The following is a 26,299-nucleotide window of genomic DNA, read 5'->3' as shown; positions in this document are numbered from 1 at the left end:
AAATAAGTCTTTATGCTGATGATGTATTACTTTTCCTTCAGAACTCACAGACGTCTCTCACTCACACGATCAGACTCATAAATAAATTCTCTGCACTTTGTGACTACTCTATCAACTGGTCTAAGACCACAGTTCTGCCCATTAACTGTAGGGTCCAGAATATACCTGCGATCACTTTACAGTCAGGAAATATTAGATATTTAGGCATAAACATTTCCTCCAGGCTCTCAAAGCTAACAAAGCTAAATTATGTGCAATTATTAAAGAGAGTAGAGGATGAGCTCTCTCGTTGGAAGTCCTTACCTATATCACTTATGGGGAGAGTTACAACCATTAAAATGATGATACTACCAAAAGTTAACTATTTGTTCTCAATGATCCCCATAAAACCATCTGCTACTTGGTTTAAGTCACTAGATTCATGCATCTCCAAATTTCTGTGGAAAAACAAAACCACCACGTATTAGTTTAAAAACCCTACTGAAGACCAAGGACAGTGGTGGATTAGATTTACCTCATTTTCAGCACTATTCCTTAGCCAATAGGTTACAATATATATCAAAATTACACTACCGCAGGCTCCAGCGAGCACCATTCAAGTAACAACTTTGCACTCCAGCTTCGAACATCGGCACAGTCGCAACAAGTAAGGCGACTCTACTCAGAGAAGTAACTCTGCACATTAACAAGATTTCTTTTGCACAGACAGAAAGGGCTTCACCCGCAAAGGTAAAGCCTGCCAAAAATAGAAACAACTCATTAGTGCTGCTCTCCACAGAAGTGTTTAGTAAAAGGTGAAAGACTTTTACGTTATGAAGAGAAACCAGAGTACGATTATCCATCACTGCGGGAGCAGGTCATCAGGCTAGTTGGCATAGCCACCTTCCCCATGGTGAGCTTTGCTTGGTTGAGACGCTTGCTCCCCCCCCTTTCTCCTCGGCTGACCAAGTAGGAACAATCGGGCCCTATTCGATGGCTGCCTTGTCTTTTACTCTGTGCAAAAGACAAGGCAGCCACAAACACCACAGGAACACCTGATTGAGGCTTTTTTCTGACCGCTAATTCGGTGTCGCGTTTCTTTCAAGCAATTCTCCCGGTTAGCCCGCACTCGGCTCGCTCCCAGAGCCGTGTTAAAGTCTACTTCGCATTCACTCTCTTTTCTCAGCAGATCAAAAGAAAGTTTCATCTAGGGCTCCCTGAAACTTCCATCCAACACCGCTGTTTGCTTTTTCACAAGAGCAGAGAAGAGCGCACCGTTCCCAGCGGCACTGCAGTACCGGGTCGATGCTAAGAGTGAATGGAGCAAGCTCCTTTTTCAACTTCTATTCCTAAAAATGCATTTAATATGTAGTCCTCGTATAGAGGACATATCAGATATTAAACTGAGTCTTTATGGTGTTATTTCACCCATTAACACTTAAGGTACCTCATACAGTGGCTGTGATATGGTTACTTAACAAAATATCTTTACCAGACATCTCTCCTACATAACTGTTCTTCTTTCACAGCCACACCTTGTTGTCGAGAGATGTGCTACACTTAATCCATCCACACTGCTACCTACCCCACAGATGGAAAGCCTCACGATTGCATGTCAGAAATACCCATCAGTGTTTTACCCAGGCCAGACTTAACTGATACAACGTTGTACTTTGTAGAATGAGAAAGAACTTCTTCAGCAATAAGCATCTCTCGACATATGACGAAATACAGATTTTGCTATAAAATTAATTCCTTCTATCAGCCTGACTTAAAACTGTTTGTCCTCCTTATTTATCCACTTCAAATCGAGTTTCAACAATTAAAAAAATTTTGTAGTTTGAGAAAGAACAACTTAATCTTCAGCAATCAGTATAAAAAGAGGGTAAGAAAAGGTGCAAATGCCAACCATACATCACTAAAAGGTGGAGCAGAAGTATTCGGCTGCAAGTAGGTGTGAATGTCCGACCATAATTTGTAAAAAGCGGGTAAGAAAAGGTTCGAATGCCCGACTATATATTAACAAAAGCGGCAGAAGAGGTCTTCGGATGAGAGTGGGTGAGAATTTCCAACCATAATCTATAAAATGCGGTTAAAAAAAAGGTGTGAATGCCCCATAGAACACTAAAAGGTGGAGTGGAAGTGTTCGGCTGCAAGAAGGTGTGAATGTCCGACTATATTTGGTGAAAAGCAGGTGAAGCAAGGTCTGAATGCCCAACCTTACATCATCAAAAGCGAGATCAGAGGTGTTTTGCTGCAAGAAGGCCATAGTTTGCAAAAAGCGAGTAAGGTGCGAATGACCGACTAAATATTAACAAAAGTGGGGGCGGAGGTCTTCGGATGCAAGTGGGTGTGAATATCCTACCATACAAGTATGGTGGAGATGGAAGCTGTGAATGGCCGACCATAGTAAAAATCGAGTGAGAAAAGGTGCGAATGTCAAACCATACATGATCAAAACAGGGAGCGGAGGTCTTTGGCTGCGACAAGGTGTGAATGTCCACCAATAATTAATGAAAAGCGGGCAATAAGTAGGTTCGAATGCCCAACCATACATCATCAAAAGCAGGAGTGGATGTGTTCGGCTACAAGAAGGTTTGAACATCCAACCAAAGTTTTTAAAAAGCAGTTAAGAAAAGGTTAGGATATCCAAGCAAACATAATCAAAAGCGGGAGCAGAGCTGTTCGACTGCAAGTAGGTGTGAATGTAAGATCATAATTTGCAAAAAGCTGATGAGAAAGGGTGAGAATGCCCGACTATACACAATCAAATGCGGGAGCGGAGTTGTTCGGCTGTGAGTAGGTGTGAATCTCCGACCATAATTGTTGAAAAATGTGTTAGAAAAGGTAAGAATGCCGGTCCATATATCATCAACAGCGAGAGAGGTGGTGTTCGGCTGCAAGTAGGTGTGAAAGTCCAGCCATAATTACTCACAAACTTGTAAGAAAAGGTAGTATTGCCAGACCATACATGATCAAAACAGGGAAGCGGAGGTGGTACAGCTGCAAGAAGGTGTGATTGCCGACTAAAGTTCAAATATATTGACAAAAGCGGGAGGAGAGGTCTTCGGATGAGAGTGGTTGAGAATTTCCAACCATAATCTATGAAATGCAGTGAAAAAAAAGGTGTGATAAAACACTAAAAGGTGGAGCGGAAGTGTTCGGCTGCAAGAAGGTGTGAATGTCCGACTATATTTGGTGAAAAGCAGGTGAAGCAAGGTCTGAATGCCCAACCTTACATCATCAAAAGTGAGATCAGAGGTGTTTGGCTGCAAGAAGGCCATAGTTTGCCATAAGCGGGTAAGGTGCGAATGACCGACTAAATATAAACAAAAGTTGGGGCGGAGGACTTCGGATGCAAGTGGGTGTGAATATCTCACCATACAAGTATGGTGGAGAGGAAGCTGTGAATGGCCGACCATAGTTTGCGAAAAGCGGGTGAGAAAAGGTGCAAATGTCCAACCATACATGATCAAAACAGGTAGCGGAGGTGTTTGGTTGCGACAAGGTGTGAATGTCCACCCATAATTAATGAAAAGCGGGCAACAAGTAGGTTCGAATGCCCAACCATACATCATCAAAAGCAGGAGTGGATCTGTTCGGCTACAAGAAGGTTGTTTGAATGTCCGAGCATAGTTTGTAAAAAACGGGTAAGAAAAGGTTCGAATGCCCGAACTTACACCATCAAAAGAGGGAGCGGAGGTGTTCCGCTGTAAGACGGTGTGAATGTCCGACCATAGTTGGTAAAAAGCGGGTAAGAAAAGGTTAAAATACCCGACTGTACACAATCAATAGAAGGGGGGGGAATTGTTCGGCTACAAGAAGATGTGAAAGTCCGACCATGGTTTGTAAAAAGCGGGTAAGAAAACGTTTGAATCCCGAATATATACCATCAAAAGCGGAAGCGGAGGTGTTCGGCTGCAAGAAGGTGTGAACGTCCGACCAAAGTTTGTAAAAAGCAGTTAAGAATAGGTTCGAATATCCAACCAAACATAATCAAAAAGCAGAGCTGTTAGACTGCAAGTAGGTGTGAATGTCCAGCCATAATTACTCACAAACGGGTAAGAAAAGTTAGTATTGCCAGACCATAGATAATCAAAACAGGGAGCGGAGATGGTTCAGCTGCAAGGTGTGAATGTCTGACTATAGTTTGTAAAAAGCGGGTAAGAAAAGGTAAGAAAGCCTTTCAGAGATGTTCGGCTGGTATTTATCAATGTCTAGATAGATTTCAACAAAAAAACAACGTTGTTCTTTGCAGTAGAAGAAAGAGCAACACTGAAGAATCAGGAATCCGAGAATAAGCTTATTTTCATATGTTCTGCATGATTTGAGATTTTATGTATAAAATTAATTCCTTCACTCAAACCAAGTGAAAACTGCTTTGTCCTTCATATTTATCAATGTCTAGATCGACTTCAACAAAGAAAAACATTGTATTTTGCAGTAGAAGAAAGTGCAACACTGAAGGACGAGGAATCCGAGAATAAGCTTATTTTCATACGTTCTGCATGATTTGGGATTTTATGTATAAAATGAATTCCTTCACTCAAACTATGTTAAAACTGCTTTGTCCTTCATATTGATCAATGTTTAGAAAGATTTAAACAAAAAAACAACACTGGACTTTGCAGTAAAAGAAAGAGCAAATCTAAAGGTTCAGGAATCCGAGAATAAGCTTACTTTCATGAGTTCTGCACGATTTGGGATTTTATCTATAAAATGAATTCCTTCACTCAAACTATGTTAAAACGGCTTTTAACTTCATATTTATCAATGTCTAGATCGACTTCAACAAAGAAGAACATTGGATTTTGCAATAGAAGAAAGAGCAACACTGAAGGATCAAGGAATCCGAGAATAAGCTTATTATCATACGTTCTGCACGATTTGGGATTTTATGTATAAAATGAATTCCTTCACTCAAACCAAGTGAAAAATGCTTTGTCCTTCATATTTACCAATGTCTAAATCGATTTCAACAAAGAAAAACATTGTATTTTGCAGTAGAAGAAAGTGCAACAGTGAAGGACGAGGAATCCGAGAATAAGCTTGTTTTCATACGCTCTGCATGATTTGGGATTTGATGTATAAAATGAATTTCTTCACTCAAACTATGTTAAAACTGCTTTGTCCTTCATATTTATCAATGTTTAGAAAGATTTAAAAAAAAACAATATTGGACTTTGCAGTAAAAGAAAGAGCAAATCTAAAGTTTCAGGAATCCGAGAATAAGCTTACTTTCATGAGTTCTGCACGATTTGGGATTTTATCTATAAAATGAATTCCTTCACTGAAACTATGTTAAAACGGCTTTTACCTTCATATTTATCAATGACTAGATAGATTTAAACAAAAAAACAACATTGGACGGTGCAGTAAAAGAAAGAACAAATCAAAAGGTGCAGGAATCCGAGAATAAGCTTCTTTTCATACGTTCTGCACGATTTGGGATTTTATGTATAAAATGAATTCCTTCACTCAAACCAAGTGGAAACTGCTTTGTCCTTCATATTTATCAATGTCTAGATCGATTTCAACAAAGAACAACGTTGTGGACATTCACACCTACTTGCAGTCGAACAGCTCTCCTCCCGCTTTTGATTATGTTTGGATGGATATTCGAACCTTTTCTTAACTGCTTTTTACAAACTTTGGTCGGACGTTCACACCTTCTTGCAGCCGAACACCTCTGCTTCCGCTTTTGATGGTATATATTCGGGATTCAAACGTTTTCTTACCCGCTTTTTACAAACCATGGTCGGACTTTCACACCTTCTCGTTGCCGAACAATTCCCCCCCTTCCATTGATTGTGTACAGTCGGGTATTTTAACCTTTTCTTACCCGCTTTTTACCAACTATGGTCGGACATTCACACCTTCTTACAGCGGAACACCTCCGCTCCCTCTTTTGATGGTGTATGTTCGCGCATTCGAACCTTTTCTTGCCCATTTTTTACCAACTATGCTCGGACATTCAAACCTTCTTGTAGCCGAACACATCCACTCCTGCTTTTGATGATGTATGGTTGGGCATTCCCACCTCTTCTCACCCGCTTTTTGCAAACTATGGTCGGCCATTCATTGCTTCCTTTCCACCATACTTGTATGGTGAGATATTCACACCCACTTGCATCCGAAGTCCTCCGCCCCCATTTTTGTTGATATTTAGTTGGTCATTCGCACCTAACCCGCTTATGGCAAACTATGGTCTTCTTGCAGCCAAACACCTCTGATCTCGCTTTTGATGATGTAAGGTTGGGCATTCAGACCTTGCTTCACCTGCTTTTCACCAAATATAGTCGGACATTCACACCTTCTTGCAGCCGAACACTTCCGCTCCACCTTTTAGTGTTCTATCACACTTTTTTTTCCACCGCATTTTATAGATCATGGTTGGAAATTCTCAACCACTCTCATCCGAAAACCTCTCCTCCCGCTTTTGTTAATATATTTGAACTTTAGTTGGACAATCACACCTACTTGCAGCCGAACACCTCCTCTCTCGCTTTTGATGATGTATGGACCGGCATTCTTACCTTTTCTAACACAATTTTCAGCAATTATGGTCGGAGATTCACACCTACTCACAGCCGAACAACTCCGCTCCCACATTTGATGGTGTATAGTCGGGCATTCTCACCCTTTCTCATCAGCTTTTTGCAAATTATGATCTGACATTCACACCTACTTGCAGTTGAACAGCTCTGCTCCCGCTTTTGATTATGTTTGGTTGGATATTCGAACCTTTTCTTAACTGCTTTTTAAAAACTTTGGTTGAACGTTCACAGCTTCTTGTAGACGAACACATCCACTCCTGCTTTTGATGATGTATGGTTGGGCATTCGCACTTTTTTTTACCCATTTTTCAGGAATTATGGGTGGACATTCACACCTTCTTGCAGCTGAACACCTCCGCTCCCACTTATGATCATGTGCGGTTTGATTTTCGAAAATTTTCTTTCATGTTCTCTAGCAATTATTGATGGACATTCAGACCTTCTTGCAGCTGAACACCTCCACTCCCTCTTTTGATCATACATTGTCGGGCATTCGCACCTTGTCTTACCCGCTTTTTACAAACTTTAGTCGAACATTCACACCTTTTTGCAGCTGAACCACCTCTGCTCCCTGTTTTGATCATGTAAGGTCTGGCAATACTACCTTTTCTTACCCATTTGTGAGTAATTATGGCTGGACATTCCCATCTACTTGCAGCCGAACACCACCTCTCCCGCTTTTGATGATGTATGGACCGGCATTCTTACCTTTTCTAACACATTTTTCAGCAATTATGGTCGGAGATTCACACCTACTCACAGCCGAACAACTCCACTCCCGCATTTGATGGTGTATAGTCGGGCATTCTCACCCTTTCTCATCAGCTTTTTGCAAATTATGATCTGACATTCACACCTACTTGCAGTCGAACAGCTCTGCTCCCGCTTTTGATTATGTTTGGATGGATATTCAAACCTTTTCTTAACTGCTTTTTAGAAACTTTGGTCGGACGTTCACACCTTCTTGCGGCCGAAAACCTCCGCTTCCGCTTTTGATTGTGTATATTCGGGCATACGAACCTTTTCTTACCCGTTTTTTACAAACCATGGTCGGACTTTCACACCGTCTCTTAGCTGAACAACTCCGCTCCCTCTTTTGATTGTGTACAGTCGGGTATTTTAACCTTTTCTTACCCGCTTTTTACCAACTATGGTCGGACATTCACACCTTCTTACAGCGGAACACCTCCGCTCCCTCTTTTGATGGTGTATGTTCGGGCATTGGCACCTTGTCTTACCCATTTTTCAGTAATTATGGGTGGACATTCACACCTTCTTGCAGCTGAACACCTCCTCTCCCGCTTATGATCATGTGCGGTTTGATATTCGAAAATTTTCTTTCATGTTTTCTAGCAATTATCGATGGACATTCAGACGTTCTTGCAGCTGAACACCTCCGCTCACTCTTTTGATCATACATTGTCGGGCATTCGCACCTTGTCTTACCCGCTTTTTAGAATCCATGGTCGGACTTTCACACCTTTTAGTAGCCAAACATCTCCGCTCCCGCTATTGATTGTGTACAGTCGGGCATTTTAACCTTTTCTTACCCGCTCTTTACCAACTATGGTCGGACATTCACACCTTCTTACAGCGGAACAACTCCGCTGCCTGTTTTGATCATTTATGGTCTGGCAATACTACCTTTTCTTACCCGTTTGTGAGTAATTATGGCTGGACATTCACAGCTTCTTGCAACCGAACACCTCTTCTCCCGCTTTTGATGATGAATGGTCCGGCATTCTTACCTTTTCTAACACATTTTTCAGCAATTATTGTCGGTCATTCACATCCTTTCCCATCAGCTTTTTGCAAATTATGATCTGACATTCACACCTACTTGCAGTCGAACAGCTCTGCTCCCGCTTTTGATTATGTTTGGTTGGATATTCGAACCTTTTCTTAACTGCGTTTTACAAACTTTGGTCGGACGTTCACACCTTCTTTCAGCCGAACACCTCCGCTTCCACTTTTGATGGTGTATATTCGGGCATTCAAACCTTTTCTTACCCGCTTTTTATAAACCATGGTTGGACTTTCACACCTTCTTTTAGCCGAAAAACTCCGCTCCCGCTATTGATTGTGTACAGTCGGATATTTTAACCTTTTCTTACCCGCTTTTTACCAACTACGGTCAGACATTCACACCTTCTTACAGCGGAACACCTCCGCTCCCTCTTTTGATACTGTATGTTCGGGCATTCGAACCTTTTCTTACCCGCTTTTTACAAACTATAGTCAGGCATTCAAACCTTCTTGTAGCCGAACACATCCACTCCTGCTTTTGATGATGTATGGTTGGACATTCGCACCTTTTCTCACCCGCTTTTTCTCATAGACTATTCTACCATCAACAACTTGGAAACCATAATCGACTCTCTAGATGCAGAAAAAGCATTTGATGGAGTGAACTGGAAATTTTTATTCGCAACATTAAACAAATTCGGGTTTGTGTCACACTTCATCAACTGGATAAGGATATTATATAGCTCGCCAAATGCAAGTATCAGGACAAATGATCAAACTTCTCCATGCTTCAGTCTGCAGAGAGGTACAAGACAGGGTTGCCCACTTTCTCCCTCACTTTTTGCTATTTTCATCAAACCTTTAGCAGCTGCTATCAGACAAGATAGAAATATTAAAGGCATCCAACCCCAAAATATTGAGCATAAAATAAGTCTTTATGCTGATGATGTATTACTTTTCCTTTAGAACTCACAGACGTCTCTCACTCACACTATCACACTCATAAATAAATTCTCTCCACTTTGTGACTACTCTATCAACTGGTCTAAGACCACAGTTCTGCCCATTAACTGTAGGGTCCAGAATATACCTGTGATCACTTTACAGTCAGGAAATATTAGATATTTCGGCATAAACATTTCCTCCAGGCTCTCAAAGCTAACAAAGCTAAATTATGTGCAATTATTAAAGAGAGTAGAGGACGAGCTCTCTCGTTGGAAGTCCTTACCTATATCACTTATGGGGAGAGTTACAACCATTAAAATGATGATACTACCAAAAGTTAACTATTTGTTCTCAATGATCCCCATAAAACCATCTGCTACTTGGTTTAAGTCACTAGATTCATGCATCTCCAAATTTCTGTGGAAAAACAAAACCACCACGTATTAGTTTAAAAACCCTACAGAAGACCAAGGACAGTGGTGGATTAGATTTACCTCATTTTCAGCACTATTCCTTAGCCAATAGGTTACAATATATATCAAAATGGTTTAAACCTTGTTGTTGTCACAGTTCCCAGAGACGTTGTAATCGTTGAGGATTCTATATTCACCCCCTCATTAGAGGCACGTGTTGCAGATTGATGACACTGAATCTTCTTCTCTGTTCAATGTTGGCATCATTCCCAGCATCGTAAGTGTTCGTGGCATTGTTAGCCTCTTCTTTTGGATCTTGATATCGAGCATCCTTTTGTATTTCTGGTTTGTCAGTCCTCTCTCTTCGTTCACCGGAGTCTTCGTCTCTTTGTCCTTGAGTTTGGTGATTTTTTCTTCTTTTGATGCCTTGACACAGTGTGACAGGTGATACCACGTGGGAGATCCTTTAACTTGGACTGCTGTCCCTGTGCTGCGAAATGGCTGTGGTGCTCAAATGGTCTCTCCTAACACAGTTATTTATACATCACCTTCCACCATGAAGCGTTGTCCCTTTTTGTTTCTCTCTTTGTTCTTAAAATGCTGTTATGCATGTCTAAACCAATCCATTAAATTAGATCATTTTGGCAGTAAAGCGATCTACAATGTGCTTGGTCGCAAAGCTGTTCATCTGTGGTAAACAGCTCTTCAGAAAGGCATTCTTCAATTGATTTCACTAATTTTATGTAATAATTTTGTGATTTCCTACAAAACTACACTTCTTCTCCCATCTGTCTGAGTATTTAATATTGTCTGGGTCCCGTTAAAACATGTATTTTTCCCATCTAATTCCTTGTTTGCTTTAAAACAAGTATTCCCCATTTTCTATCCCTTCAGTAACCAACCGGTTTGTATGGAGTACACTGGAGCAACTTGACTGATCAGTAAAACACTGCTTTTGTTGTCACCGCAAGGCTTCCCCCGTCGGTTGTTTCACTGAGACACTACTGAGTAACTACAACTCAACACAGTTTATACACATAACATTCATATACATACTAACAAACCAACAAACAATTATTTATCGCAATTTTCTCATCTCTGTTTGAATGTACACCCAGGTAAATATTCCTGTAGTCTTGTCATACCGACTATGGACCCATTCATTGTTTAACTTCACTGTTTTGCAAATCCTAATTGAATATTACACATTGACATTGAACTTTACTGGATAAGCAGGTCTTCATTGCATTCAGCAGCCTATATGTGAGCATCTATGTGTAAGCTGTTCTTATTTGCATTTATCACCAGCAAGCAATTCTTCATTGCACATGCATATGAAAATAGTACAACAATTCCAATGCGTTAGCGAAACCTTCTATATCAGGAGTGTCCATCATGATGCTGGGAATAGAACCTCTTTCCCAGAATAGTTCATTACTCAACTCATCATAACTCCGCAATGAGCACATTTCAAAGTATCATTCCTCTACATGTATTCAAAAATCTATGTGTAAATGTTTAATATTTCTTATATTTGTTGATGTCATTCTGTGTGCATGTGGCCTAAACCCAATCTCGGTGTGGCAATTTTAATTTAAACAAGTTGAACTCTGCCTCTGATAATTTAAAAAAGGTGTGTACCAATATCAACCTTTCTCAGGTAATTACTGATCCTACAAAACCATCTTAAGAGATCCTTCAAGGTTGTCCCTGATTGGCTCAATCTTAACAAATCAAAGGTAGAAAATCTGCAGTATCTGAACTTGGTGTTAGTTATCACTGCTCAATAGCCTGTATCAGAATTGCAAAAATGAAAACATTAGGTCCACGCTTGGTATCCAGATCCTGAAACATCTCCATGAGCAGGCTTTTTTTTTAACTGATCTGTTGAACAGTTATACTCATGACACTGTTAAAATCCCAGATGAAGATCTAGCACTTGACCATTTTTGTAAATCTTCTAATTCCATAGTTGATAAACACGCCCCTTTTAAAAAGTATAGAACTTAGAAGAGGTCTAGTCCCTGGCTTTCGTCAGAACTGTCTTCTTTACTTAAAAAATAAATAAACCTTGGATGCTAGCTGGGCATATGAGGGACCCGGGTCATTGCCTTGCTTTTAGGAAGCTTAGAAATAAAGGTACAGCAGAAATAAGAAAGGCCAAGTCTGATCATTATCTAAATTTGATTCCCAGAGCTTACTCAGATATCAGAAAAGTCTGTCCTACTGCTCCTGTTTTTAATTAGACTTCTATGCCTTCGCAGTCGCAGCTTTGTCACTCCTTTTAAGCTTATTGTATGTTCTAAATGTTGTTTTAATCGTGTCTTCAAAAGTTTTTTGTTTTTTCTGTCTCAGCTATTGTATATGAGATTATTTTCTCCATTTATCTCCAAGTTTAAATAAATGTTATTACTAGTGTGGCACTTTCTATGTCAAGGGGACAGTGGTGGTACTCTGTATGGTTATTTTAGTCACACCCTATGTTCTCATGTTAGCCGTTGTTTTCTTCACTGAGGTTGAGATGAACCCCCTCCTGTTGAGAGAATTCCCCTTTGTAGTCAGACTTTTGCCTCAGAAAACAGTGGTGGGTAAATAATCTTTCCCTACTTCTGAAGGTCGTGGTACAATGTGATAAGTGAATCCAAGAAGTCCTTCAGCTGCTGTGGGTGATGTAAGTAGTACCTGAAATGGACCTTCCCCCCATTGGGCTGGACCAGTTCTTTTTCTTTATCACTTTGATGATGATCCAGTCCCCGGGTTTTACTGTCTTCAGAGATTCCTTCACCGGTTCACCTGGAACAGACTAAACAGAAGAGATCTCTCTACTTGTTAATATTTGTATACTGCTAAGGTTTCTTCTCTTTTTCTTTTTTTCTTCATCATGTCAGTTGATGACTGTGTTTTGACTGTGGGAGTACAAATGGTCTTCCATACCTTTTCTCAAATGGAGTTCATCTTGTGCTAGTTGGAGGATGCATTTTTAGGATGGTAAACAGTAAACCCAATATTTCCCATTTCTTCCATGATTTTTTTCAGTCTTGACTTAATTATTCCATTGTGTCTCTCCACGAAACCTGCTGATTGTGGATGATATGCACAGTCGTTTCTAAGGTCTATTTTAAGTTCTTTGCCAACAGTGACATGACGTTGTTTACAAAGTGTGTCAAATTATCACTGAAGATCTTTTCAGGAATTTCAAATCTAGAAATGATTTATTTTACCCGTGCTTTTGCTACTGAGAGTGCATCTGCTTGTGCACATGGAAATATTTCAGTCCATTTGGTAAAAACCTCTGTTGTCACTGAGCAGAATCGTTTCCCTTAACATTAATTTAGTTCAATGAAATCTACACAATAATGAAATAATGAAATCCAAACAAATATGTTGAAAAAGATACACTGGCTTAGGGAATTATCTTCGTTTTGGTCTTAGATTGCCCTGTTGATTGTATTTTGCACATATTTGACCTGCTAGATAAAACTTTATTCATTTATTTATTCTAAAAAGAAATTATTTTAGACCTGGAACGATCCATCTTATATTTTTCATGGAACTCCAAATGGGAAAGGTTGAGGAGGGAAGTACTGAAGAAGCCAAAAGTGAAGGGAGGGAAAGCAGTACCAGATCTGTATTTGTTTTTAGGAAGTCTCTTTACCTCTGTCCAATTAAAGTGTGCAATTAACCCATCCAAAAACCCAGCGGCAGCTGCAATGGCAAGATTCTGGATGGGGGCCTACATGAGAAGATTACGACTTTTACCATCAGACCTGAATGTACCTGTGTCTTTTAATCTAACAGAAAGTTATGCTTTTATAAAGACATTTTTAAACCATTTTAATTTAGAACAAGAAGATGTACAAGTTTTAACGTGCCATCGATCTTTGCTCTCTGTTGTGCAGGAGCGGGCCCCAGTGAGTCCAGTGCGTGGGCTCACTATTGGCGAGCCCTCAACAGTTTGGCGCAGTGTGAACCTTTCAGCACTTCTGAACAGACTTTGGGATTTGTCATGGATGGTGGCTCACGAGATTCTCCCAGTCAGGTCATGCACTCCAGGGGTATGTCGGCGACGGCCACCTGCCCCCGGCCAGGTTGTGGCGCGCCTGAGACGGTGAGGCATTTCTTCTGGGAGTGCAGTGCTGCTGTGGACTTGTGGGCAACAGCCGACTCCTTAAATTTCCCGTACTTACCAGCAAGAGAGGTCCTGTCAGCACAACTGGTGCTTTATGGGGTGAGTCAAAATCAGAACCTCAGGAAAGAGGAATTTGTCAAAAGGTGGCTCACCTTGGCCGCCATCAAAGACGCCATATGGACCTCAAGAAACTTGCTGGTAAGAAGGCACAAGCAGATTCCCCCCGTGGCTGTGATCCAGATGGCAGTAGCAACAGCCCAAGAGGCTGCAGGCCAAGGACGCAGCCACAAAGAAGCATCGCCTCTGTGCTCACTCGGACGAAGGAGCCGGAGTCACACGAAAAAAAGGTCCAAGCAATAGCAGTGGATCACTTGATCTTAGCCAAAAGGCAGAGAAGCAATAACTGTCCACTGGTTCACGTCTGAGGGCCCTTCCTGGCACAATGCGCACTTGTAGCGGTGTTCTTTTTATGGCCATAGGTGGCCAGAGTGTCACTTTGCACCTCCGCCCACCCGCTGCACTGAGCACTCTTCAGCCCTTAAATGGTATAACTTTGCACTCCTGCACGCTCCAGCGAGCACCATTCAAGCAACATCGGCACAGTTGCAACAAGTAAGGCGACTCTACTCAGAGAAGTCAATCTGCACAGTAACAAGATTTCTTTTGCACAGACAGAAAGGGCTTCACCCGCAAAGGTAAAGCCTGCCAAAATTAGAAACAACTCATTAGTGCTGCTCTCCACGGAAGTGTTTAGTAAAAGGCGAAAGACTTGTACGTTATGAAGAGAAACCAGAGTACGATTATCCATCACTGCGGGAGCAGGGCATCAGGCTAGTTGGGATAGCCACCTTCCCCATGGTGAGCTTTGCTTGGTTGAGACGCTTGCTCCCCCCCCTTGCTCCTCGGCTGACCAAGTAGGAACAATCGGGCCCTATTCGATGGCTGCCTTGTCTTTTACTCTGTGCAAAAGACAAGGCAGCCACAAACACCACGGGAACACCGTATTAAGGCTTTGTTCTGACCGCTCATTCGGTGTCACGTTTCTTTCAAGCAATTCTCCCGGTTAGCCCGCACTCGGCTCGCTCCCAGAGTCGTGTTAAAGTCTACTTCGCATTCACTCTCTTTTCTCAGCAGATTAAAAGAAAGTTTCATCTAGGGCTCCCTGAAACTTCCATCCAACACCGCTGTTTGCTTTTTCACAAGAGCAGAGAAGAGCGCACCGTTCCCAGCGGCACTGCAGTACCGGGTCGATGCTAAGAGTGAATGGAGAAGGCTCCTTTTTCAACTTCTATTCCTAAAAATGCATTTAATATGTAGTCCTCGTATAGAGGACATATCAGATATTAAACTGAGTCTTTATGGTGTTATTTCACCCATTAACACTTAAGGTACCTCATACAGTGGCTGTGATATGGTTACTTAACAAAATATCTTTACCAGACATCTCTCCTACATAACTGTTCTTCTTTCACAGCCACACCTTGTTGTCGAGAGATGTGCTACACTTAATCCATCCACACTGCTACCTACCCCACAGATGGAAAGCCTCACGATTGCATGTCAGAAATAACCATCAGTGTTTTACCCAGGCCACACTTAACTGATACAACGTTGTACTTTGTAGAATGAGAAAGAACTTCTTCAGCAATAAGCATCTCTCGACATATAACGAAATACAGATTTTGCTATAAAATTAATTCCTTCTATCAGCCTGACTTAAAACTGTTTGTCCTCCTTATTTATCCACTTCAAATCGAGTTTCAACAATTAAAAAAATTTTGTAGTTTGAGAAAGAACAACTTAATCTTCAGCAATCAGTATAAAAAGAGGGTAAGAAAAGGTGCAAATGCCAACCATACATCACTAAAAGGTGGAGCGGAAGTATTCGGCTGCAAGTAGGTGTGAATGTCCGACCATAATTTGTAAAAAGCGGGTAAGAAAAGGTTCGAATGCCAGACTATATATTAACAAAAGCGGCAGAAGAGGTCTTCGGATGAGAGTGGGTGAGAATTTCCAACCATAATCTATAAAATGCGGTTAAAAAAAAGGTGTGAATGCCCCATAGAACACTAAAAGGTGGAGCGGAAGTGTTCGGCTGCAAGAAGGTGTGAATGTCCGACTATATTTGGTGAAAAGCAGGTGAAGCAAGGTCTGAATGCCCAACCTTACATCATCAAAAGCGAGATCAGAGGTGTTTGGCTGCAAGAAGGCCATAGTTTGCAAAAAGCGAGTAAGGTGCGAATGACCGACTAAATATTAACAAAAGTGGGGGCGGAGGTCTTCGGATGCAAGTGGGTGTGAATATCCCACCATACAAGTATGGTTGAGAGGAAGCTGTGAATGGCCGACCATATTAAAAATCGAGTGAGAAAAGGTGCGAATGTCAAACCATACATGATCAAAACAGGGAGCGGAGGTCTTTGGCTGCGACAAGGTGTGAATGTCCACCCATAATTAATGAAAAGCGGGCAACAAGTAGGTTCGAATGCCCAACCATACATCATCAAAAGCAGGAGAGGATGTGTTCGGCTACATAAGGTTTGAATATCCGACCATAGTATGTGGCGGGTAAGAAAAGGTTCGAATGTCGGAACATACAACATCAAAAGAGGGAGCGGAGGTGTTCCGCTGTAAGAAGGTGTGAATGTCCGACCATAGTTGGTAAAAAGCGGGTAAGAAAAGGTTAAAATACCTGACTGTACACAATCAATAGCGGGAGCAGAGTTGTTCGTTTACTAAAAGGTGTGAAAGTCCGACCATAATTTGTAAAAACCAGGGAAGAAAAGGTTGGAAAGCCCGACTATACACCATCAAAAGCGGGAGCGGAGGTGTTCAGCTGCATGAAGGTCTGAATGTCCATCAATAATTGCTAGAAAACATGAAAGAGAATTTTCGAATATCAAACCGCACATGATCATAAGCGGGAGAGGAGTTGTTCAGCTGCAAGAAGGTGTGAATGTCCACCCATAATTACTGAAAAATGGGTAAGAAAATGTGCGAATGCCCAACCATACATCATCAAAAGCAGGAGTGGATGTGTTCGGCTACGAGAAGGTTTGAATATGCGACCATAGTTTGTAAAAAGCGGGTAAGAAAAGGTTCGAATGCCCGAACATACACCATCAAAAGAGGGAGCGGAGGTGTTCGGCTCTAAGACGGTGTGATTGTCCGACCATAGTTGGTAAAAAGCGGGTAAGAAAAGATTAAAATACCCGACTGTACAAAATCAATAGCGGGAGCGGAGTTGTTCGGCTACTAAAAGCTGTGAAAGTCCGACCATGGTTTGTAAAAAGCGGGTATGAAAAGGTGCGAATGCCCGACAATGTATGATCAAAAGAGGGAGTGGAGGTTTTCGGCTGCAAGAAGGTCTAAATGTCCAACCATAATTTGTAAAAACCGGGGAAGAAAAGGCTCGAAAGCCCAACTATACACCATCAACAGCGGGAGCGGAGGTGTTCAGCTGCAAGAAGGTTTGAATGTTCGACTAAAGTTTGTAAAAAGCTGATAAGACAAGGTGCGAATGCCCGACAATGTATGATCAAAAGCGGGAGCGGAGGGGTTCAGCTGCAAGAAGGTGTGAATGTCCACCCATAATTCCTGAAAAATGGGTAAAAAAAAAGGTGCGAATGCCCAAACATATATCATCAAAAGCAGGAGTGGATGTGTTCGGCTACAAGAAGGTTTGAATGTCCGAGCATAGTTTGTAAAAAACGGGTAAGAAAAGGTGCGAATGCCTGACAATGTATAAATGAAAAGAGGGAGCGGAGGTTTTCGGCTGAAAGAAGGTCTGAATGTCCAACCATAATTTGTAAAAACCAGGGAAGAAAAGGCTCGAAAGCCCGACTATACACCATCAAAAGCGGGAGCGGAGGTGTTCAGCTGCAAGAAGGTGTGAATATCCACCCATAATTACTGAAAAATGGGTAACACAAGGTGCCAATTGCCGAACATAAACCATCAAAAGAGGGAGCGGAGGTGATCCGCTGTAAGAAGGTGTGAATGTCCGACCATAGTTGGTAAAAAGCGGGTAAGAAAAGGTTAAAATACCCAACTGTACACAATCAAAAGAGGGAGCGGAGTTGTTCAGCTAATAGAATGTGTGAAAGTCCGACCATGGTTTGTAAAAAGCGGGTAAGAAAAGGTTCGTATGCCCGAATATACACCATCAAAAGCAGGAGTGGATGTGTTTGGCTACAAGAAGGTGTGAACGTCCAACTAAAGTTTGTAAAAAGCAGTTAAGAAAAGGTGCGAATATCCAAACAAAACTAATCAAAAGCGGGAGCAGAGCTGTTCAACTGCAAGTAGGTGTGAATGTCAGATCATAATTTGCAAAAAGCTGATGAGAAAGGGTGAGAATGCCCGACTATACACCATCAAATGCGGGAGCGGAGTTGTTCGGCTGTGAGTAGGTGTGAATCTCCGACCATGATTGCTGAAAAATGTGTTATAAAAGGTAAGAATGCCGGTCCATACATCATCAAAAGCGAGAGAGGTGGTGTTCGGCTGCAAGTAGGTCTGAATGTCCAGCCATAATTACTCACAAACGGGTAAGAAAAGGTAGTATTGTGAGACCATACATGATCAAAACAGGGAAGCGGAGGTGGTTCAGCTGCAAGAAGATGTGAATGTCCGACTAAAGTTCAAATATATTAACAAAAGCGGGAGGAGAGGTCTTCGGATGAGAGTGGTTGAGAATTTCCAACCATAATCTATGAAATGCGGTTAAAAAAAAGGTGTGATAGAACACTAAAAGGTGGAGCGGAAGTGTTCGGCTGCAAGAAGGTGTGAATGTCCGACTATATTTGGTGAAAAGCAGGTGAAGCAAGGTCTGAATGCCCAACCTTACATCATCAAAAGCGAGATCAGAGGTGTTTGGCTGCAAGAAGGCCATAGTTTGCCATAAGCGGGTAAGGTGCGAATGACCGACTAAATATCAACAAAAGTTGGGGCGGAGGATTTCGGATGCAAGTGGGTGTGAATATCTCACCATACAAGTATGGTGGAGAGGAAGCTGTTAATGGCCGACCATAGTTTGCAAAAAGCGGGTGAGAAAAGGTGCATATGTCCAACCATACATGATCAAAAGAGGTAGCGGAGGTTTTTGGTTGCGACAAGGTGTGAATGTCCACCCATAATTAATGAAAAGCGGGCAACAAGTAGGTTCTAATGCCCAACCATACATCATCAAAAGCAGGAGTGGATGTGTTCGGCTACAAGAAGGTTTGAATGTCCGAGCATAGTTTGTAAAAAATGGGTAAGAAAAGGTTCGAATGCCCGAACATACACCATCAAAAGAGGGAGCGGAGGTGTTCCGCTGTAAGACGGTGTGAATGTCAGACCAGAGTTGGTAAAAAGCTGGTAAGAAAAGGTTAAAATACCCGACTGTACACAATCAATAGAAGGGGGGGAATTGTTCGGCTGCAAGAAGGTGTGAAAGTCCGACCATGGTTTGTAAAAAGCGGGTAAGAAAACGTTTGAATGCCCGAATATATACCATCAAAAGCGAAAGCGAAGGTGTTCGGCTGCAAGAAGGTGTGAACGTCCGACCAAAGTTTCTAAAAAGCAGTTAAGAAAGGGTTCGAATATCCAACCAAACATAATCAACAGCGGGAGCATAAAATCCCAAATCATGCAGAACGTATGAAAACAAGCTTATTCTCGGATTCCTGATCCCTCAGTGTTGCTCTTTCTTCTACTGCAAAATACAATGTTATTCTTTGTTGAAGTCGCTCTAGACATTGATAATTATGAAGGACAAAGCAGTTTTCACCTGGTTTGATTGAAGGAATTAATTTTATACATAAAATCCCAAATAATGAAAAACTCACGAAAAGCTTTTTCTCGGATTTCTGAACCATTAGTGTTGCTCTTTCTTTTACTGCAAAATACAACGTTGTTTTTTGTTGAAATCTATCTAGATATTGATAAATACCAGCCGAACATCTCTGAAAGGCTTTCTTACCTTTTCTTACCCGTTTTTTACAAACTATAGTCAGACATTCACACCTTGCAGCTGAACCACCTCCGCTCCCTGTTATTGATTATCTATGGTCTGGCAATACTACCTTTTCTTACCCGTTTGTGAGTAATTATGGCTGGACATTCACACCTACTTGCAGTCGAACAGCTCTGCTCCCGCTTTTGATTATGTTTGGTTGGATATTCAAACCTTTTCTTAACTGCTTTTTACAAACTCCACTCCACTTTACAAAATCCACTCCTGCTTTTGATGATGTATGGTTGGGCATTCCCACCTTTTTTTAACCATTTTTCAGGAATTATTGGTGGACATTCAAACCTTCTTACAGCGGAACACCTCCGCTCCCTCATTTAATGGTATATGTTCGGGCATTCGAACCTTTTCTTACCCGCTGTTTACAAACTATGGTCGGACATTCAAACCTTATGTAGCCGAACACATCCACTCCTGCATTTGATGATGTATGGTTGGGCATTCGAACCTACTTGTTGTCCACTTTTCATTAATTATGGGTGGACATTCACACCTTGTCGCAGCCAAACACCTCCGCACCCTGTTTTAATCATGTATGGTTTAACATTTGCACCTTTTCTCACACGCTTTTTACTATTGTCGGCCATTCACAGCTTCCTCTCCACCATACTTGTATGGTGGGACATTCACACCTACTTGCAGCCGAACACCACCTCTCTCGCTTTTGATGATGTATGGACCGGCATTCTTACCTTTTATAACACATTTTTCAGCAATTATGGTAGGAGATTCACACCTACTCACAACCGAACAACTCCGCTCCCGCATTTGATGGTGTATAGTCGGGCATTCTCACCCTTTCTCATCAGCTTTTTGCAAATTATGATCTGACATTCACACCTACTTTCAGTTGAACAGCTCTGCTCCCGCTTTTGATTATGTTTGGTTGGATATTTGCACCTTTTCTTAACTGCTTTTTACAAACTTTGGTTGGACGTTCACACCTTCTTGTAGCCGAACATATCAACTCCTGCTTTTGTTGATGTATGGTTGGGCATTCCCACCTTTTTTTTAACCATTTTTCAGGAATTATTGGTGGACATTCACACCTTCTTACAGCGGAACACCTCCGCTCCCTCTTTTGATGGTGTATGTTCGGGCATTTGAACCTTTTCTTACCCGCTTTTTACAAACTATGGTCGGGCATTCAAACCTTCTTGTAGCCGAACACATCCACTCCTGCTTTTGATCATGTATGTTTGGACATTCGCACCTTTTCTCACCCGCTTTTTCTCATAGACTCTTCTACCATCAACAACTTGGAAACCATAATCGACTCTCTAGATGCAGAAAAAGCATTTGATGGAGTGAACTGGAAATTTTTATTCGCAACATTAAACAAATTCGGGTTTGTGTCACACTTCATCAACTGGATAAGGATATTATATAGCTCCCCAAATGCAAGTATCAGGACAAATGATCAAGCTTCTCCAAGCTTCAGTCTGCAGAGAGGTACAAGACAGGGTTGCCCACTTTCTCCCTCACTTTTTGCTACTTTCATCAAACCTTTAGCAGCTGCTATCAGACAAGATAGAAATATTAAAGGCATCCAACCCCAAAATGTTGAGCATAAAATAAGTCTTTATGCTGATGATGTATTACTTTTCCTTTAGAACTCACAGACGTCTCTCACTCACACTATCACACTCATAAATAAATTCTCTGCACTTTGTGACTACTCTATCAACTGGTCTAAGACCACAGTTCTGCCCATTAACTGTAGGGTCCAGAATATACCTGCGATCACTTTACATTCAGGAAATATTAGATATTTAGGCATAAACATTTCCTCCAGGCTCTCAGAGCTAACAAAGCTAAATTATGTGCAATTATTAAAGAGAGTAGAGGACGAGCTCTCTCGTTGGAAGTCCTTACCTATATCACTTATGGGGAGAGTTACAACCATTAAAATTATGATACTACCAAAAGTTAACTATTTGTTCTCAATGATCCCCATAAAACCATCTGCTACTTGGTTTAAGTCACTAGATTCATGCATCTCCAAATTTCTGTGAAAAAACAAACCACCACGTATTAGTTTAAAAACCCTACAGAAGACCAAGGACAGTGGTGGATTAGATTTACCTCATTTTCAGCACTATTCCTTAGCCAATAGGTTACAATATATATCAAAATGGTTTAAACCTTGTTGTTGTCACAGTTCCCAGAGACGTTGTAATCGTTGAGGATTCTATATTCACCCCCTCATTAGAGGCACGTGTTGCAGATTGATGACACTGAATCTTCTTCTCTGTTCATTGCTGGCATCATTCCCAGCATCGTAAGTGTTCGTGGCATTGTTAGCCTCTTCTTTTGGATCTTGATATCGAGCATCCTTTTGTATTTCTGGTTTGTCAGTCCTCTCTCTTTGTTCACCGGAGTCTTCGTCTCTTTGTCTTAAAGTTCGGTGATTTTTTCTTCTTTTGATGCCTTGACACAGTGTGACAGGTGATACCACGTGGGAGATCCTTTAACTTGGACTGCTGTCCCTGTGCTGCGAAATGGCTTTGGTGCTCAAATGGTCTCTCCTTCATCATATACACAGTTATTTATACATCACCTTCCACCATGAAGCGTTGTCCCTTTTTGTTTCTCTCTTTGTTCTTAAAATGCTGTTATGCATGTCTAAACCAATCCATTAAATTAGATCATTTTGGCAGTAAAGCGATCTACAATGTGCTTGGTCGCAAAGCTGCTCATCTGTGGTAAACAGCTCTTCAGAAATGCATTTTTCAATTTATTTCACTAATTTTATGTAATAATTTTGTGATTTCCTACAAAACTACACTTCTTCTCCCATCTGTCTGAGTATTCAATATTGTCTGGGTCCCGTTAAAACATGTATTTTTCCCATCTAATTCCTTGTTTGCTTTAAAACAAGTATTCCCCATTTTCTATCCCTTCAGTAACCAACCAGTTTGTATGGAGTACACTGGAGCAACTTGACTGATCAGTAAAACACTGCTTTTGTTGTCACCGCAAGGCTTCCCCCGTCGGTTGTTTCACTGAGACACTACTGAGTAACTACAAATCAACACAGTTTATACACATAACATTCATATACATACTAACAAACAAACAAACAATTATTTATCGCAATTTTCTCATCTCTGTTTGAACGTACACCCAGGTAAATATTCCTGTAGTCTTGTCATACCGACTATGGACCCATTCATTGTTTAACTTCACTGTTTTGCAAATCCTAATTGAATATTACACATTGACATTGAACTTTACTGGATAAGCAGGTCTTCATTGCATTCAGCAGCCTATATGTGAGCATCTATGTGTAAGCTGTTCTTCTTTGCATTTATCAGCAGCAAGCAATTCTTCATTGCATATGCATATGAAAATAGTACAACAATTCCAATGCGTTAGCGAAACCTTCTATATCAGGAGTGTCCATCATGATGCTGGGAATAGAACCTCTTTCCCAGAATAGTTCATTACTCAACTGATCATAACTCCGCAATGAGCACATTTCAAAGTATCATTCCTCTACATGTATTCAAAAATCTATGTGTAAATGTTTAATATTTCTTATATTTGTTGATGTCATTCTATGTGCATGTGGCCTAAACCCAATCTCTGTGTGGCAATTTTAATTTAAACAAGTTGAACTCTGCCTCTGATCATTTAAAAAAGGTGTGTACCAATATCAACCTTTCTCAGGTAATTACTGATCCTACAAAAGCAATCTTAAGAGATCCTTCAAGGTTGTCCCTGATTGGCTCAATCTTAACAAATCAAAGGTAGAAAATCTGCAGTATCTGAACTTGGTGTTAGTTATCACTGCTCAATAGCCTGTATCAGAATTGCAAAAATGAAAACATTAGGTCCACGCTTGGTATCCAGATCCTGAAACATCTCCATGAGCAGGATTTTTTTTTAACTGATCTGTTGAATAGTTATACTCATGACACTGTTAAAATCCCAGATGAAGATCTAGCACTTGACCATTTTTGTAAATCTTCTAATTCCATAGTTGATAAATCGCAGTCGCAGCTTTGTCACTCCTTTTAAGCTTATTGTATGTTCTCAATGTTGTTTTAATCGTGTCTTCAAAAGTTTTTTGTTTTTTCTGTCTCAGCTATTGTATAAGAGATTATTTTCTCCATTTATCTCCAAGTTTAAATAAATGTTATTACTAGTGTGGCACTTTCTATGTCAAGGGGACAGTGGTGGTACTCTGTATGGTTATTTTAGTCACACCCTATGTTCTCATGTTAGCCGTTGTTTTCTTCACTGAGGTTGAGATGAACCCCCTCCTGTTGAGAGAATTCCCCTTTGTAGTCAGACTTTTGCCTCAGAAAACAGTGGTGGGTAAATAATCTTTCCCTACTTCTGAAGGTCGTGGTACAATGTGATAAGTGAATCCAAGAAGTCCTTCAGCTGCTGTGGGTGATGTAAGTAGTACCTGAAATGGACCTTCCCCCCATTGGGCTGGACCAGTTCTTTTTCTTTATCACTTTGATGATGATCCAGTCCCCGGGTTTTACTGTCTTCAGAGATTCCTTCACCGGTTCACCTGGAACAGACTAAACAGAAGAGATCTCTCTACTTGTTAATATTTGTATACTGCTAAGGTTTCTTCTCTTTTTCTTTTTTTCTTCATCATGTCAGTTGATGACTGTGTTTTGACTGTGGGAGTACAAATGGTCTTCCATACCTTTTCTCAAATTGAGTTCATCTTGTGCTATTTGGAGGATGCATTTTTAGGATGGTAAACAGTAAACCCAATATTTCCCATTTCTTCCATGATTTTTTTCAGTCTTGACTTAATTATTCCATTGTGTCTCTCCACGAAACCTGCTGATTGTGGATGATATGCACAGTGGTTTCTAAGGTCTATTTTAAGTTCTTTGCCATCAGTGAGATGACGTTGTTTACAAAGTTTGTCAAATTATCACTGAAGATCTTTTCAGGAATTTCAAATCTAGAAATGATTTATTTTACCCGTGCTTTTGCTACTGAGAGTGCATCTGCTTGTGCACATGGAAATATTTCAGTCCATTTGGTAAAAACCTCTGTTGTCACTGAGCAGAATCGTTTCCCTTAACATTAATTTAGTTCAATGAAATCTACACAATAATGAAATAATGAAATCCAAACAAATATGTTGAAAAAGATACACTGGCTTAGGGAATTATCTTCGTTTTGGTCTTAGATTGCCCTGTTGATTGTATTTTGCACATATTTGACCTGCTAGACAAAACTTTATTCATTTATTTATTCTAAAAAGAAATTATTTTAGACCTGGAACGATCCATCTTTTATTTTTTATGGAACTCCAAATGGGAAAGGTTGAGGAGGGAAGTACTGAAGAAGCCAAAAGTGAAAGGAGGGAAAGCAGTACCAGATCTGTATTTGTTTTTAGGAAGTCTCTTTACCTCTGTCCAATTAAAGTGTGCAATTAACCCATCCAAAAACCCAGTGGCAGCTGCAATGGCAAGATTCTGGATGGGGGCCTACATGAGAAGATTACGACTTTTACCATCAGACCTGAAAGTACCTGTGTCTTTTAATCTAATAGAAAGTTATGCTTTTATAAAGACATTTTTAAACCATTTTAATTTAGAACAAGAAGATGTACAAGTTTTAACGTGCCATCGATCTTTGCTCTCTGTTGTGCAGGAGCGGGCCCCAGTGAGTCCAGTGCGTGGGCTCACTCTTGGCGAGCCCTCAACAGTTTGGCGCAGTGTGAACCTTTCAGCTCTTCTGAACAGACTTTGGGATTTGTCATGGATGGTGGCTCACGAGATTCTCCCAGTCAGATCTGTCATGCACTCCAGGGGTATGTCGGAGACGGCCACCTGCCCCCGTCCAGGTTGTGGCGCGCCTGAGACGGTGAGGCATTTCTTCTGGGAGTGCAGTGCTGCTGTGGACTTGTGGGCAACAGCCGACTCCTTAAATTTCCCGTACTTACCAGCAAGAGAGGTCCTGTCAGCACAACTGGTGCTTTATGGGGTGAGTCAAAATCAGAACCTCAGGAAAGAGGAATTTGTCAAAAGGTGGCTCACCTTGGCCGCCATCAAAGACGCCATATGGACCTCAAGAAACTTGCTGGTAAGAAGGCACAAGCAGATTCCCCCCGTGGCTGTGATCAAGATGGCAGTAGCAACAGCCCAAGAGGCTGCAGGCCAAGGACGCAGCCACAAAGAAGCATCGCCTCTGTGCTCACTCGGACGAAGGAGCCGGAGTCACACGAAAAAAAGGTCCAAGCAATAGCAGAAGGCAGAGAAGCAATAACTGTCCACTGGTTCACGTCCGAGGGCCCTTCCTGGCACAATGCGCACTTGTAGCGGTGTTCTTTTTATGGCCATAGTTGGCCAGAGTGTCACTTTGCACCTCCGCCCACCCGCTGCACTGAGCACTCTTCAGCCCTTAAATGGTATAACTTTGCACTCCCGCACGCTCCAGCGAGCACCATTCAAGCAACATCGGCACAGTTGCAACAAGTAAGGCGACTCTACTCAGAGAAGTCACTCTGCACAGTAACAAGATTTCTTTTGCACAG

General features: G+C 41.3%; 4 non-coding genes across 4 annotated transcripts; all 4 read right to left on the bottom strand.

Annotated features, from left to right (window-relative positions):
- Positions 1–718: 718 nt before the first annotated feature.
- LOC140302661 (U5 spliceosomal RNA) lies at positions 719–832 on the bottom strand. The gene has a single exon (XR_011915111.1). It is a non-coding gene; the product is annotated as a U5 spliceosomal RNA (small nuclear RNA).
- A 411-nt stretch (positions 833–1,243) lies between these two features.
- LOC140302538 (U2 spliceosomal RNA) lies at positions 1,244–1,426 on the bottom strand. The gene has a single exon (XR_011915000.1). It is a non-coding gene; the product is annotated as a U2 spliceosomal RNA (small nuclear RNA).
- Positions 1,427–14,454: 13,028 nt separating this feature from the next.
- Positions 14,455–14,567, bottom strand: LOC140302616 (U5 spliceosomal RNA). Its single transcript, XR_011915070.1, has one exon. It is a non-coding gene; the product is annotated as a U5 spliceosomal RNA (small nuclear RNA).
- Positions 14,568–14,978: 411 nt separating this feature from the next.
- Positions 14,979–15,161, bottom strand: LOC140302545 (U2 spliceosomal RNA). The gene has a single exon (XR_011915005.1). It is a non-coding gene; the product is annotated as a U2 spliceosomal RNA (small nuclear RNA).
- Between the last annotated feature and the right edge of the window lie 11,138 nt (positions 15,162–26,299).

This window comes from Leuresthes tenuis, unplaced genomic scaffold, assembly GCF_036924035.1.
Source record: "Leuresthes tenuis unplaced genomic scaffold, fLeuTen1.0.hap1 SCAF_2, whole genome shotgun sequence".
NCBI lineage: Eukaryota > Metazoa > Chordata > Actinopteri > Atheriniformes > Atherinopsidae > Leuresthes > Leuresthes tenuis.
The sequence above is the reverse complement of the archived record's forward strand: the minus strand, read 5'-3'. Positions and strand labels throughout refer to the sequence as shown.